This window comes from Giraffa tippelskirchi, chromosome X (genome assembly GCF_054371585.1).
Source record: "Giraffa tippelskirchi isolate mGirTip1 chromosome X, T2T-mGirTip1v1.2.pri, whole genome shotgun sequence".
NCBI lineage: Eukaryota > Metazoa > Chordata > Mammalia > Artiodactyla > Giraffidae > Giraffa > Giraffa tippelskirchi.
In genome coordinates, this window is record NC_137289.1 from 21,300,879 (window position 1) to 21,314,778 (window position 13,900).

The window sequence follows — 13,900 nt, forward strand, 5'->3', positions numbered from 1 at the left end:
AGGTATAGTCATTTTCTTTTGTGTCATACGCATGGATGCCAGAGGTTTGCCACTTGATGCCTCCAAACAGTTTGATAGTTTGAAAAAATGCTGGAGATAAAAAAATAAAAGACGTGATCAAGTAAAAATTGAAATCTGGAAAACAGAAGATGAGTGATAAAGTTGGGTAGCTTTGTCCAATGGAAACCAAAAAGAAAATGTAGAAATATAACCAGGTTTCTCTGAATTGAGTCAAATACAAGTCAGCCATATTTCCTGGTGTCTGTCTGTTTATGGTGTCTTTTTCAGGTTCAAAGGGCAGAGGCAGAAGAATGGTTGAAACAAGATGTCTCTCTTCTGGGACAGCACTGCCATCGTGCGGAAACAGTTTGATCAGGCCAAAGGTGTGAGCTGCTCTTCCTTGCGAGGCCTAGCAGTGGAGGCCGGTCAGATCAACTTAGGAACAACAGAACCTGAACTCAAGCCTGGCCCTCAACCTTTTCTGTGTGATCTGGCAGGATCGGTGGACAGTCAGGTTCTAGGCTTAGTATCTGATCAGTGAGGGCCCAGGACCAAGGAGCCCTCCAGCTGTTGCCAGGAAGTCCAGTCACAGGAAGGAGGTAAGTGGGGCCTCAGTTTCCTAACATTGTGGTGGGCCTTAGAGCCAAGCACTGAAAATGGGGGCACTTGTCCTGTGAATCTGCCCTTTGTAGGGCCTGGGCCCATTGTGACAGGAGTGACAGAGTGCAATGGACTGGCCTAATGCCAAGTACCTTAAATAGGTGATGCCATTGACGAAGTTGAGGGTGACCAAAAGTCTAAATAAAGTACCATGGCTTGGAGCAAGAAGGACCTGTATGGAAGGAATGGGAATACACTGACTTGCTGGTTTGAGTCAGAATGTTTTCTAGGAGCCTGCAGATGCTCAAGTGGATGAAAATCACAAATGTAGTGGAAGGCCTACATTGTCTGAACCCACCCACCAGCTGCGAACTTCTGTGTCTTTGCAGGTTCACTCTAAAGCCCAGGGTCAATACCTTTGTCCTGACCTGACGCTGATGTTATCTCAGTTCTTGCAGGGGAGCGGGGCAAAGACCTGGCTTTGGGGTTGGTGTGTGCTAAGTCTCTTGAGTCATGTCAGACTCTGTGCGACGCTATGGACTGCAGCCTGCCAGGGAGGATAGCATTATTTCCTTCCTGTGCTTTAAGATGGTAAGCAAACTGCTGTACTTACTTTATTTTGGGGAACTCCAAAATCACTGCAGATGGTGACTGCAGCCATGAAATTAAAAGACGCTTGCTCCTTGGAAGTAAAGCTATGACCAACCTAGACAGCATATTAAAAAACAGAGACATTTCTTTGCCAACAAAGGTCCGTCTGGTCAAAGCAATGGTTTTTCTGGCAGGCATGCATGGATGTGAGAGTTGGAATATAAGGACAGGTGAGCATCAAAGCATTGATGCTTTTGAGCTGTGGTGTGGCAGGAGACTCTTGAGAGTCCCTTGGACTGCACAGAGATCCAACCCGTCCATCCTAAAGGAAATCTACCCCGAATATACATTGGAGGGACTGATGCTGAAGCTGAAACTCCTATATTTTGGTCGTCTGATACGAAGAACTGACTCACTTGACAAGACCTTGATAGCGGGAAAGACTGAAAGTGGGAAGAGAAGGGGATGACAGAGGATGAGATGGGTGGATGGCATCACTGACTCCATGGACATGAGTTGGAGCAAGCTCTGGGAGTTGGTGATGGAAAGGAAAGCCTGGCGTGCTGCAGTCCGTGGGGTTGCAAAGAGTTGGACACGACTGAGCTACTGAACTGAACTCTAGCTAAGGCCATTTATGAGATGGAAAATACTTGTTTTTTTCCAATTATATATGATGATAGTATGAGACAAAGTCACGTGTGCCATCTGATTGGAATTGATAGCCATGTAAGAGTGTATGATTACAAGTAGGGCATTGTCTGCATTCAGTCATGGGAAGTATCTGGATCATCCTAGAGCTTCACCAAATGCCTTCTTCCACTCTACACACAAAGCCTAGAATATGAAGACTCCAGGAAATTTGGGAAGTGTGTGTGTTATTCCCTCAGTTGTGCCTGACTCTTTGGACCCCACGGACTCTTTAGACCCACCAGGCTCCTCTTGTCCATTGAATTCTCCAGGCCAGAATACTGGAGTGCATAGCCAGGACCTTTTCCAGGGAATCTTCCTGACCCGTGGATCAAACCTGGGTCTCTTGCATTGCAGGCGGATGCTTTACCATCTGAGTGAGACAAGATAATAAACATGTGGCCTGTTGCCTAGATTTGGCAAGTCCTTAGGTATAGTCAATTTCTTTTGTGTCTTACGCATGGATGCCAGAGGTTTGCAACTTGATGCCTCCAAACAGTTTGATAGTTTGAAAAAATGCTGGAGATAAAAAAAAAAAAAGAAGGGATCAAGTAAAAATTGAAATCTGGAAAAGAGAAGATGAGTGATAAAGTTGGGTACCTTTGTCCAATGGAAACCAAAAAGAAAATGTAGAAATATAATCAGGTTTCTCAGAATTGAGTCAAATACAAGTCAGCCATATTTCCTGGTGTCTGTCTGTTTATGGTGTCTTTTTCAGGTTCAAAGGGCAGAGGCAGAAGAATGGTTGAAACAAGATGTCTCTCTTCTGGGACAGCACTGCCATCGTGCGGAAACAGTTTGATCAGGCCAAAGCTGTGAGCTGCTCTTCCTTGCGAGGCCTAGCAGTGGAGGCCGGTCAGATCAACTTAGGAACAACAGAACCTGAACTCAAGCCTGGCCCTCAACCTTTTCTGTGTGATCTGGCAGGATCGGTGGACAGTCAGGTTCTAGGCTTAGTATCTGATCAGTGAGGGCCCAGGACCAAGGAGCCCTCCAGCTGCTGCCAGGAAGTCCAGTCACAGGAAGGAGGTAAGCGGGGCCTCAGTTTCCTAACATTGTGGTGGGCCTTAGAGCCAAGCACTGAAAATGGGGGCACTTGTCTTGTGAATCTGCCCTTTGTAGGGCCTGGGCCCATTGTGACAGGAGTGACAGAGTGCAATGGACTGGCCTAATGCCAAGTACCTTAAATAGGTGATGCCATTGACGAAGTTGAGGGTGACCAAAAGTCTAAATAAAGTACCATGGCTTTGAGCAAGAAGGACCTGTATGGAAGGAATGGGAATACACTGACTTGCTGGTTTGAGTCAGAATATTTTCTAGGAGCCTGCAGATGCTCAAGTGGATGAAAATCACAAATGTAGTGGAAGGCCTACATTGTCTGAACCCACCCACCAGCTGCGAACTTCTGTGTCTTTGCAGGTTCACTCTAAAGCCCAGGGTCAATACCTTTGTCCTGACCTGACGCTGATGTTATCTCAGTTCTTGCAGGGGAGCGGGGCAAAGACCTGGCTTTGGGGTTGGTGTGTGCTAAGTCTCTTGAGTCATGTCAGACTCTGTGCGACGCTATGGACTGCAGCCTGCCAGGGAGGATAGCATTATTTCCTTCCTGTGCTTTAAGATGGAAAGCAAACTGCTGTACTTTACTTTATTTTGGGGGACTCCAAAATCACTGCAGATGGTGACTGCAGCCATGGAATTAAAAGACGCTTGCTCCGTGGAAGTAAAGCTATGACCAACCTAGACAGCATATTAAAAAACAGAGACATTTCTTTGCCAACAAAGGTCCGTCTGGTCAAAGCAATGGTTTTTCTGGCAGGCATGCATGGATGTGAGAGTTGGAATATAAGGACAGGTGAGCATCAAAGCATTGATGCTTTTGAGCTGTGGTGTGGCAGGAGACTCTTGAGAGTCCCTTGGACTGCACAGAGATCCAACCAGTCCATCCTAAAGGAAATCTACCCCGAATATACATTGGAGGGACTGATGCTGAAGCTGAAACTCCTATATTTTGGTCGTCTGATACGAAGAACTGACTCACTTGACAAGACCTTGATAGCGGGAAAGACTGAAAGTGGGAAGAGAAGGGGATGACAGAGGATGAGATGGGTGGATGGCATCACTGACTCCATGGACATGAGTTGGAGCAAGCTCTGGGAGTTGGTGATGGAAAGGAAAGCCTGGCGTGCTGCAGTCCGTGGGGTTGCAAAGAGTTGGACACGACTGAGCTACTGAACTGAACTCTAGCTAAGGCCATTTATGAGATGGAAAATACTTGTTTTTTTCCAATTATATATGATGATAGTATGAGACAAAGTCACGTGTGCCATCTGATTGGAATTGATAGCCATGTAAGAGTGTATGATTACAAGTAGGGCATTGTCTGCATTCAGTCATGGGAAGTATCTGGGTCATCCTAGAGCTTCACCAAATGGCTTCTTCAACTCAACACACAAAGCCTAGAATATGAAGACTCCAGCAAATTGGGGAAGTGTGTGTGTTATTCCCTCAGTTGTGCCCGACTCTTTGGACCCCACGGACTCTTTAGACCCACCAGGCTCCTCTTGTCCATTGAATTCTCCAGGCCAGAATACTGGAGTGCATAGCCAGGACCTTTTCCAGGGAATCTTCCTGACCCAAGGATCAAACCTGGGTCTCCTGCATTGCAGGCGGATGCTTTACCATCTGAGTGAGACAAGATAATAAACATGTGGCTTGTTGCCTAGGTTTGGCAAGTCCTTAGGTATAGTCAGTTTCTTTTGTGTCATACGCATGGATGCCAGAGGTTTGCCACTTGATGCCTCCAAACAGTTTGATAGTTTGAAAAAATGCTGGAGATAAAAAAATAAAAGACGTGATCAAGTAAAAATTGAAATCTGGAAAACAGAAGATGAGTGATAAAGTTGGGTAGCTTTGTCCAATGGAAACCAAAAAGAAAATGTAGAAATATAACCAGGTTTCTCTGAATTGAGTCAAATACAAGTCAGCCATATTTCCTGGTGTCTGTCTGTTTATGGTGTTTTTTTCAGGTTCAAAGGGCAGATGCAGAAGAATGGTTGAAACAAGATGTCTCTCTTCTGGGACAGCACTGCCATTGTGAGGAAACAGTTTGATCAGGCCAAAGCTGTGAGCTGCTCTTCCTTGCGAGGCCTAGCAGTGGAGGCCGGTCAGATCAACTTAGGAACAACAGAACCTGAACTCAAGCCTGGCCCTCAACCTTTTCTGTGTGATCTGGCAGGATCGGTGGACAGTCAGGTTCTAGGCTTAGTATCTGATCAGTGAGGGCCCAGGACCAAGGAGCCCTCCAGCTGCTGCCAGGAAGTCCAGTCACAGGAAGGAGGTAAGCGGGGCCTCAATTTCCTAACATTGTGGTGGGCCTTAGAGCCAAGCACTGAAAATGGGGGCACTTGTCTTGTGAATCTGCCCTTTGTAGGGCCTGGGCCCATTGTGACAGGAGTGACAGAGTGCAATGGACTGGCCTAATGCCAAGTACCTTAAATAGGTGATGCCATTGACGAAGTTGAGGGTGACCAAAAGTCTAAATAAAGTACCATGGCTTGGAGGAAGAAGGACCTGTATGGAAGGAATGGGAAAACACTGACTTGCTGGTTTGAGTCAGAATATTTTCTAGGAGCCTGCAGATGCTCAAGTGGATGAAAATCACAAATGTAGTGGAAGGCCTACATTGTCTGAACCCACCCACCAGCTGCGAACTTCTGTGTCTTTGCAGGTTCACTCTAAAGCCCAGGGTCAATACCTTTGTCCTGACCTGACGCTGATGTTATCTCAGTTCTTGCAGGGGAGCGGGGCAAAGACCTGGCTTTGGGGTTGGTGTGTGCTAAGTCTCTTGAGTCATGTCAGACTCTGTGCGACGCTATGGACTGCAGCCTGCCAGGGAGGATAGCATTATTTCCTTCCTGTGCTTTAAGATGGAAAGCAAACTGCTGTACTTTACTTTATTTTGGGGGACTCCAAAATCACTGCAGATGGTGACTGCAGCCATGGAATTAAAAGACGCTTGCTCCTTGGAAGTAAAGCTATGACCAACCTAGACAGCATATTAAAAAACAGAGACATTTCTTTGCCAACAAAGGTCCGTCTGGTCAAAGCAATGGTTTTTCTGGCAGGCATGCATGGATGTGAGAGTTGGAATATAAGGACAGGTGAGCATCAAAGCATTGATGCTTTTGAGCTGTGGTGTGGCAGGAGACTCTTGAGAGTCCCTTGGACTGCACAGAGATCCAACCAGTCCATCCTAAAGGAAATCTACCCCGAATATACATTGGAGGGACTGATGCTGAAGCTGAAACTCCTATATTTTGGTCGTCTGATACGAAGAACTGACTCACTTGACAAGACCTTGATAGCGGGAAAGACTGAAAGTGGGAAGAGAAGGGGATGACAGAGGATGAGATGGGTGGATGGCATCACTGACTCCATGGACATGAGTTGGAGCAAGCTCTGGGAGTTGGTGATGGAAAGGAAAGCCTGGCGTGCTGCAGTCCGTGGGGTTGCAAAGAGTTGGACACGACTGAGCTACTGAACTGAACTCTAGCTAAGGCCATTTATGAGATGGAAAATACTTGTTTTTTTCCAATTATATATGATGATAGTATGAGACAAAGTCACGTGTGCCATCTGATTGGAATTGATAGCCATGTAAGAGTGTATGATTACAAGTAGGGCATTGTCTGCATTCAGTCATGGGAAGTATCTGGGTCATCCTAGAGCTTCACCAAATGGCTTCTTCAACTCAACACACAAAGCCTAGAATATGAAGACTCCAGCAAATTGGGGAAGTGTGTGTGTTATTCCCTCAGTTGTGCCCGACTCTTTGGACCCCACGGACTCTTTAGACCCACCAGGCTCCTCTTGTCCATTGAATTCTCCAGGCCAGAATACTGGAGTGCATAGCCAGGACCTTTTCCAGGGAATCTTCCTGACCCAAGGATCAAACCTGGGTCTCCTGCATTGCAGGCGGATGCTTTACCATCTGAGTGAGACAAGATAATAAACATGTGGCTTGTTGCCTAGGTTTGGCAAGTCCTTAGGTATAGTCATTTTCTTTTGTGTCATACGCATGGATGCCAGAGGTTTGCCACTTGATGCCTCCAAACAGTTTGATAGTTTGAAAAAATGCTGGAGATAAAAAAATAAAAGACGTGATCAAGTAAAAATTGAAATCTGGAAAACAGAAGATGAGTGATAAAGTTGGGTAGCTTTGTCCAATGGAAACCAAAAAGAAAATGTAGAAATATAACCAGGTTTCTCTGAATTGAGTCAAATACAAGTCAGCCATATTTCCTGGTGTCTGTCTGTTTATGGTGTTTTTTTCAGGTTCAAAGGGCAGATGCAGAAGAATGGTTGAAACAAGATGTCTCTCTTCTGGGACAGCACTGCCATCGTGCGGAAACAGTTTGATCAGGCCAAAGCTGTGAGCTGCTCTTCCTTGCGAGGCCTAGCAGTGGAGGCCGGTCAGATCAACTTAGGAACAACAGAACCTGAACTCAAGCCTGGCCCTCAACCTTTTCTGTGTGATCTGGCAGGATCGGTGGACAGTCAGGTTCTAGGCTTAGTATCTGATCAGTGAGGGCCCAGGACCAAGGAGCCCTCCAGCTGCTGCCAGGAAGTCCAGTCACAGGAAAGAGGTAAGATGGGCCTCAGTTTCCTAACATTGTGGTGGGCCTTAGAGCCAAGCACTGAAAATGGGGGCACTTGTCTTGTGAATCTGCCCTTTGTAGGGCCTGGGCCCATTGTGACAGGAGTGACAGAGTGCAATGGACTGGCCTAATGCCAAGTACCTTAAATAGGTGATGCCATTGACGAAGTTGAGGGTGACCAAAAGTCTAAATAAAGTACCATGGCTTGGAGCAAGAAGGACCTGTATGGAAGGAATGGGAAAACACTGACTTGCTGGTTTGAGTCAGAATATTTTCTAGGAGCCTGCAGATGCTCAAGTGGATGAAAATCACAAATGTAGTGGAAGGCCTACATTGTCTGAACCCACCCACCAGCTGCGAACTTCTGTGTCTTTGCAGGTTCACTCTAAAGCCCAGGGTCAATACCTTTGTCCTGACCTGACGCTGATGTTATCTCAGTTCTTGCAGGGGAGCGGGGCAAAGACCTGGCTTTGGGGTTGGTGTGTGCTAAGTCTCTTGAGTCATGTCAGACTCTGTGCGACGCTATGGACTGCAGCCTGCCAGGGAGGATAGCATTATTTCCTTCCTGTGCTTTAAGATGGAAAGCAAACTGCTGTACTTTACTTTATTTTGGGGGACTCCAAAATCACTGCAGATGGTGACTGCAGCCATGGAATTAAAAGACGCTTGCTCCTTGGAAGTAAAGCTATGACCAACCTAGACAGCATATTAAAAAACAGAGACATTTCTTTGCCAACAAAGGTCCGTCTGGTCAAAGCAATGGTTTTTCTGGCAGGCATGCATGGATGTGAGAGTTGGAATATAAGGACAGGTGAGCATCAAAGCATTGATGCTTTTGAGCTGTGGTGTGGCAGGAGACTCTTGAGAGTCCGTTGGACTGCACAGAGATCCAACCAGTCCATCCTAAAGGAAATCTACCCCGAATATACATTGGAGGGACTGATGCTGAAGCTGAAACTCCTATATTTTGGTCGTCTGATACGAAGAACTGACTCACTTGACAAGACCTTGATAGCGGGAAAGACTGAAAGTGGGAAGAGAAGGGGATGACAGAGGATGAGATGGGTGGATGGCATCACTGACTCCATGGACATGAGTTGGAGCAAGCTCTGGGAGTTGGTGATGGAAAGGAAAGCCTGGCGTGCTGCAGTCCGTGGGGTTGCAAAGAGTTGGACACGACTGAGCTACTGAACTGAACTCTAGCTAAGGCCATTTATGAGATGGAAAATACTTGTTTTTTTCCAATTATATATGATGATAGTATGAGACAAAGTCACGTGTGCCATCTGATTGGAATTGATAGCCATGTAAGAGTGTATGATTACAAGTAGGGCATTGTCTGCATTCAGTCATGGGAAGTATCTGGATCATCCTAGAGCTTCACCAAATGGCTTCTTCAACTCAACACACAAAGCCTAGAATATGAAGACTCCAGCAAATTGGGGAAGTGTGTGTGTTATTCCCTCAGTTGTGCCTGACTCTTTGGACCCCACGGACTCTTTAGACCCACCAGGCTCCTCTTGTCCATTGAATTCTCCAGGCCAGAATACTGGAGTGCATAGCCAGGACCTTTTCCAGGGAATCTTCCTGACCCGAGGATCAAACCTGGGTCTCCTGCATTGCAGGCGGATGCTTTACCATCTGAGTGAGGCAAGATAATAAACATGTGGCTTGTTGCCTAGGTTTGGCAAGTCCTTAGGTATAGTCATTTTCTTTTGTGTCATACGCATGGATGCCAGAGGTTTGCCACTTGATGCCTCCAAACAGTTTGATAGTTTGAAAAAATGCTGGAGATAAAAAAATAAAAGACGTGATCAAGTAAAAATTGAAATCTGGAAAACAGAAGATGAGTGATAAAGTTGGGTAGCTTTGTCCAATGGAAACCAAAAAGAAAATGTAGAAATATAACCAGGTTTCTCTGAATTGAGTCAAATACAAGTCAGCCATATTTCCTGGTGTCTGTCTGTTTATGGTGTTTTTTTCAGGTTCAAAGGGCAGATGCAGAAGAATGGTTGAAACAAGATGTCTCTCTTCTGGGACAGCACTGCCATCGTGCGGAAACAGTTTGATCAGGCCAAAGCTGTGAGCTGCTCTTCCTTGCGAGGCCTAGCAGTGGAGGCCGGTCAGATCAACTTAGGAACAACAGAACCTGAACTCAAGCCTGGCCCTCAACCTTTTCTGTGTGATCTGGCAGGATCGGTGGACAGTCAGGTTCTAGGCTTAGTATCTGATCAGTGAGGGCCCAGGACCAAGGAGCCCTCCAGCTGCTGCCAGGAAGTCCAGTCACAGGAAGGAGGTAAGCGGGGCCTCAGTTTCCTAACATTGTGGTGGGCCTTAGAGCCAAGCACTGAAAATGGGGGCACTTGTCTTGTGAATCTGCCCTTTGTAGGGCCTGGGCCCATTGTGACAGGAGTGACAGAGTGCAATGGACTGGCCTAATGCCAAGTACCTTAAATAGGTGATGCCATTGACGAAGTTGAGGGTGACCAAAAGTCTAAATAAAGTACCATGGCTTGGAGCAAGAAGGACCTGTATGGAAGGAATGGGAAAACACTGACTTGCTGGTTTGAGTCAGAATATTTTCTAGGAGCCTGCAGATGCTCAAGTGGATGAAAATCACAAATGTAGTGGAAGGCCTACATTGTCTGAACCCACCCACCAGCTGCGAACTTCTGTGTCTTTGCAGGTTCACTCTAAAGCCCAGGGTCAATACCTTTGTCCTGACCTGACGCTGATGTTATCTCAGTTCTTGCAGGGGAGCGGGGCAAAGACCTGGCTTTGGGGTTGGTGTGTGCTAAGTCTCTTGAGTCATGTCAGACTCTGTGCGACGCTATGGACTGCAGCCTGCCAGGGAGGATAGCATTATTTCCTTCCTGTGCTTTAAGATGGAAAGCAAACTGCTGTACTTTACTTTATTTTGGGGGACTCCAAAATCACTGCAGATGGTGACTGCAGCCATGGAATTAAAAGACGCTTGCTCCTTGGAAGTAAAGCTATGAGCAACCTAGACAGCATATTAAAAAACAGAGACATTTCTTTGCCAACAAAGGTCCGTCTGGTCAAAGCAATGGTTTTTCTGGCAGGCATGCATGGATGTGAGAGTTGGAATATAAGGACAGGTGAGCATCAAAGCATTGATGCTTTTGAGCTGTAGTGTGGCAGGAGACTCTTGAGAGTCCCTTGGACTGCACAGAGATCCAACCAGTCCATCCTAAAGGAAATCTACCCCGAATATACATTGGAGGGACTGATGCTGAAGCTGAAACTCCTATATTTTGGTCGTCTGATACGAAGAACTGACTCACTTGACAAGACCTTGATAGCGGGAAAGACTGAAAGTGGGAAGAGTAGGGGATGACAGAGGATGAGATGGGTGGATGGCATCACTGACTCCATGGACATGAGTTGGAGCAAGCTCTGGGAGTTGGTGATGGAAAGGAAAGCCTGGCGTGCTGCAGTCCATGGGGTTGCAAAGAGTTGGACACGACTGAGCTACTGAACTGAACTCTAGCTAAGGCCATTTATGAGATGGAAAATACTTGTTTTTTTCCAATTATATATGATGATAGTATGAGACAAAGTCACGTGTGCCATCTGATTGGAATTGATAGCCATGTAAGAGTGTATGATTACAAGTAGGGCATTGTCTGCATTCAGTCATGGGAAGTATCTGTGTCATCCTAGAGCTTCACCAAATGGCTTCTTCAACTCAACACACAAAGCCTAGAATATGAAGACTCCAGCAAATTGGGGAAGTGTGTGTGTTATTCCCTCAGTTGTGCCCGACTCTTTGGACCCCACGGACTCTTTAGACCCACCAGGCTCCTCTTGTCCATTGAATTCTCCAGGCCAGAATACTGGAGTGCATAGCCAGGACCTTTTCCAGGGAATCTTCCTGACCCAACGATCAAACCTGGGTCTCCTGCATTGCAGGCGGATGCTTTACCATCTGAGTGAGACAAGATAATAAACATGTGGCCTGTTGCCTAGATTTGGCAAGTCCTTAGGTATAGTCAATTTCTTTTGTGTCTTACGCATGGATGCCAGAGGTTTGCCACTTGATGCCTCCAAACAGTTTGATAGTTTGAAAAAATGCTGGAGATAAAAAAAAAAAAAGAAGGGATCAAGTAAAAATTGAAATCTGGAAAAGAGAAGATGAGTGATAAAGTTGGGTACCTTTGTCCAATGGAAACCAAAAAGAAAATGTAGAAATATAATCAGGTTTCTCAGAATTGAGTCAAATACAAGTCAGCCATATTTCCTGGTGTCTGTCTGTTTATGGTGTCTTTTTCAGGTTCAAAGGGCAGAGGCAGAAGAATGGTTGAAACAAGATGTCTCTCTTCTGGGACAGCACTGCCATCGTGCGGAAACAGTTTGATCAGGCCAAAGCTGTGAGCTGCTCTTCCTTGCGAGGCCTAGCAGTGGAGGCCGGTCAGATCAACTTAGGAACAACAGAACCTGAACTCAAGCCTGGCCCTCAACCTTTTCTGTGTGATCTGGCAGGATCGGTGGACAGTCAGGTTCTAGGCTTAGTATCTGATCAGTGAGGGCCCAGGACCAAGGAGCCCTCCAGCTGCTGCCAGGAAGTCCAGTCACAGGAAGGAGGTAAGCGGGGCCTCAGTTTCCTAACATTGTGGTGGGCCTTAGAGCCAAGCACTGAAAATGGGGGCACTTGTCTTGTGAATCTGCCCTTTGTAGGGCCTGGGCCCATTGTGACAGGAGTGACAGAGTGCAATGGACTGGCCTAATGCCAAGTACCTTAAATAGGTGATGCCATTGACGAAGTTGAGGGTGACCAAAAGTCTAAATAAAGTACCATGGCTTTGAGCAAGAAGGACCTGTATGGAAGGAATGGGAATACACTGACTTGCTGGTTTGAGTCAGAATATTTTCTAGGAGCCTGCAGATGCTCAAGTGGATGAAAATCACAAATGTAGTGGAAGGCCTACATTGTCTGAACCCACCCACCAGCTGCGAACTTCTGTGTCTTTGCAGGTTCACTCTAAAGCCCAGGGTCAATACCTTTGTCCTGACCTGACGCTGATGTTATCTCAGTTCTTGCAGGGGAGCGGGGCAAAGACCTGGCTTTGGGGTTGGTGTGTGCTAAGTCTCTTGAGTCATGTCAGACTCTGTGCGACGCTATGGACTGCAGCCTGCCAGGGAGGATAGCATTATTTCCTTCCTGTGCTTTAAGATGGAAAGCAAACTGCTGTACTTTACTTTATTTTGGGGGACTCCAAAATCACTGCAGATGGTGACTGCAGCCATGGAATTAAAAGACGCTTGCTCCGTGGAAGTAAAGCTATGACCAACCTAGACAGCATATTAAAAAACAGAGACATTTCTTTGCCAACAAAGGTCCGTCTGGTCAAAGCAATGGTTTTTCTGGCAGGCATGCATGGATGTGAGAGTTGGAATATAAGGACAGGTGAGCATCAAAGCATTGATGCTTTTGAGCTGTGGTGTGGCAGGAGACTCTTGAGAGTCCCTTGGACTGCACAGAGATCCAACCAGTCCATCCTAAAGGAAATCTACCCCGAATATACATTGGAGGGACTGATGCTGAAGCTGAAACTCCTATATTTTGGTCGTCTGATACGAAGAACTGACTCACTTGACAAGACCTTGATAGCGGGAAAGACTGAAAGTGGGAAGAGAAGGGGATGACAGAGGATGAGATGGGTGGATGGCATCACTGACTCCATGGACATGAGTTGGAGCAAGCTCTGGGAGTTGGTGATGGAAAGGAAAGCCTGGCGTGCTGCAGTCCGTGGGGTTGCAAAGAGTTGGACACGACTGAGCTACTGAACTGAACTCTAGCTAAGGCCATTTATGAGATGGAAAATACTTGTTTTTTTCCAATTATATATGATGATAGTATGAGACAAAGTCACGTGTGCCATCTGATTGGAATTGATAGCCATGTAAGAGTGTATGATTACAAGTAGGGCATTGTCTGCATTCAGTCATGGGAAGTATCTGGGTCATCCTAGAGCTTCACCAAATGGCTTCTTCAACTCAACACACAAAGCCTAGAATATGAAGACTCCAGCAAATTGGGGAAGTGTGTGTGTTATTCCCTCAGTTGTGCCCGACTCTTTGGACCCCACGGACTCTTTAGACCCACCAGGCTCCTCTTGTCCATTGAATTCTCCAGGCCAGAATACTGGAGTGCATAGCCAGGACCTTTTCCAGGGAATCTTCCTGACCCAAGGATCAAACCTGGGTCTCCTGCATTGCAGGCGGATGCTTTACCATCTGAGTGAGACAAGATAATAAACATGTGGCTTGTTGCCTAGGTTTGGCAAGTCCTTAGGTATAGTCAGTTTCTTTTGTGTCATACGCATGGATGCCAGAGGTTTGCC

The 13,900-nt window shown here is 46.4% G+C and overlaps 1 long non-coding RNA gene across 1 annotated transcript in view; it reads left to right on the forward strand.

Moving 5' to 3' along the window:
- Nucleotides 1-13,900, forward strand: part of LOC145536975 (uncharacterized) — a 411,144-nt gene that overhangs the window by 136,153 nt on the left and 261,091 nt on the right. Inside the window, exons 60-65 of the long non-coding RNA XR_014076109.1 lie at nt 289-599; nt 2,597-2,907; nt 4,905-5,215; nt 7,213-7,523; nt 9,521-9,831; nt 11,830-12,140. This is a non-coding gene — a long non-coding RNA (uncharacterized LOC145536975). The remainder of the gene's footprint in view (nt 1-288; nt 600-2,596; nt 2,908-4,904; nt 5,216-7,212; nt 7,524-9,520; nt 9,832-11,829; nt 12,141-13,900) is intronic.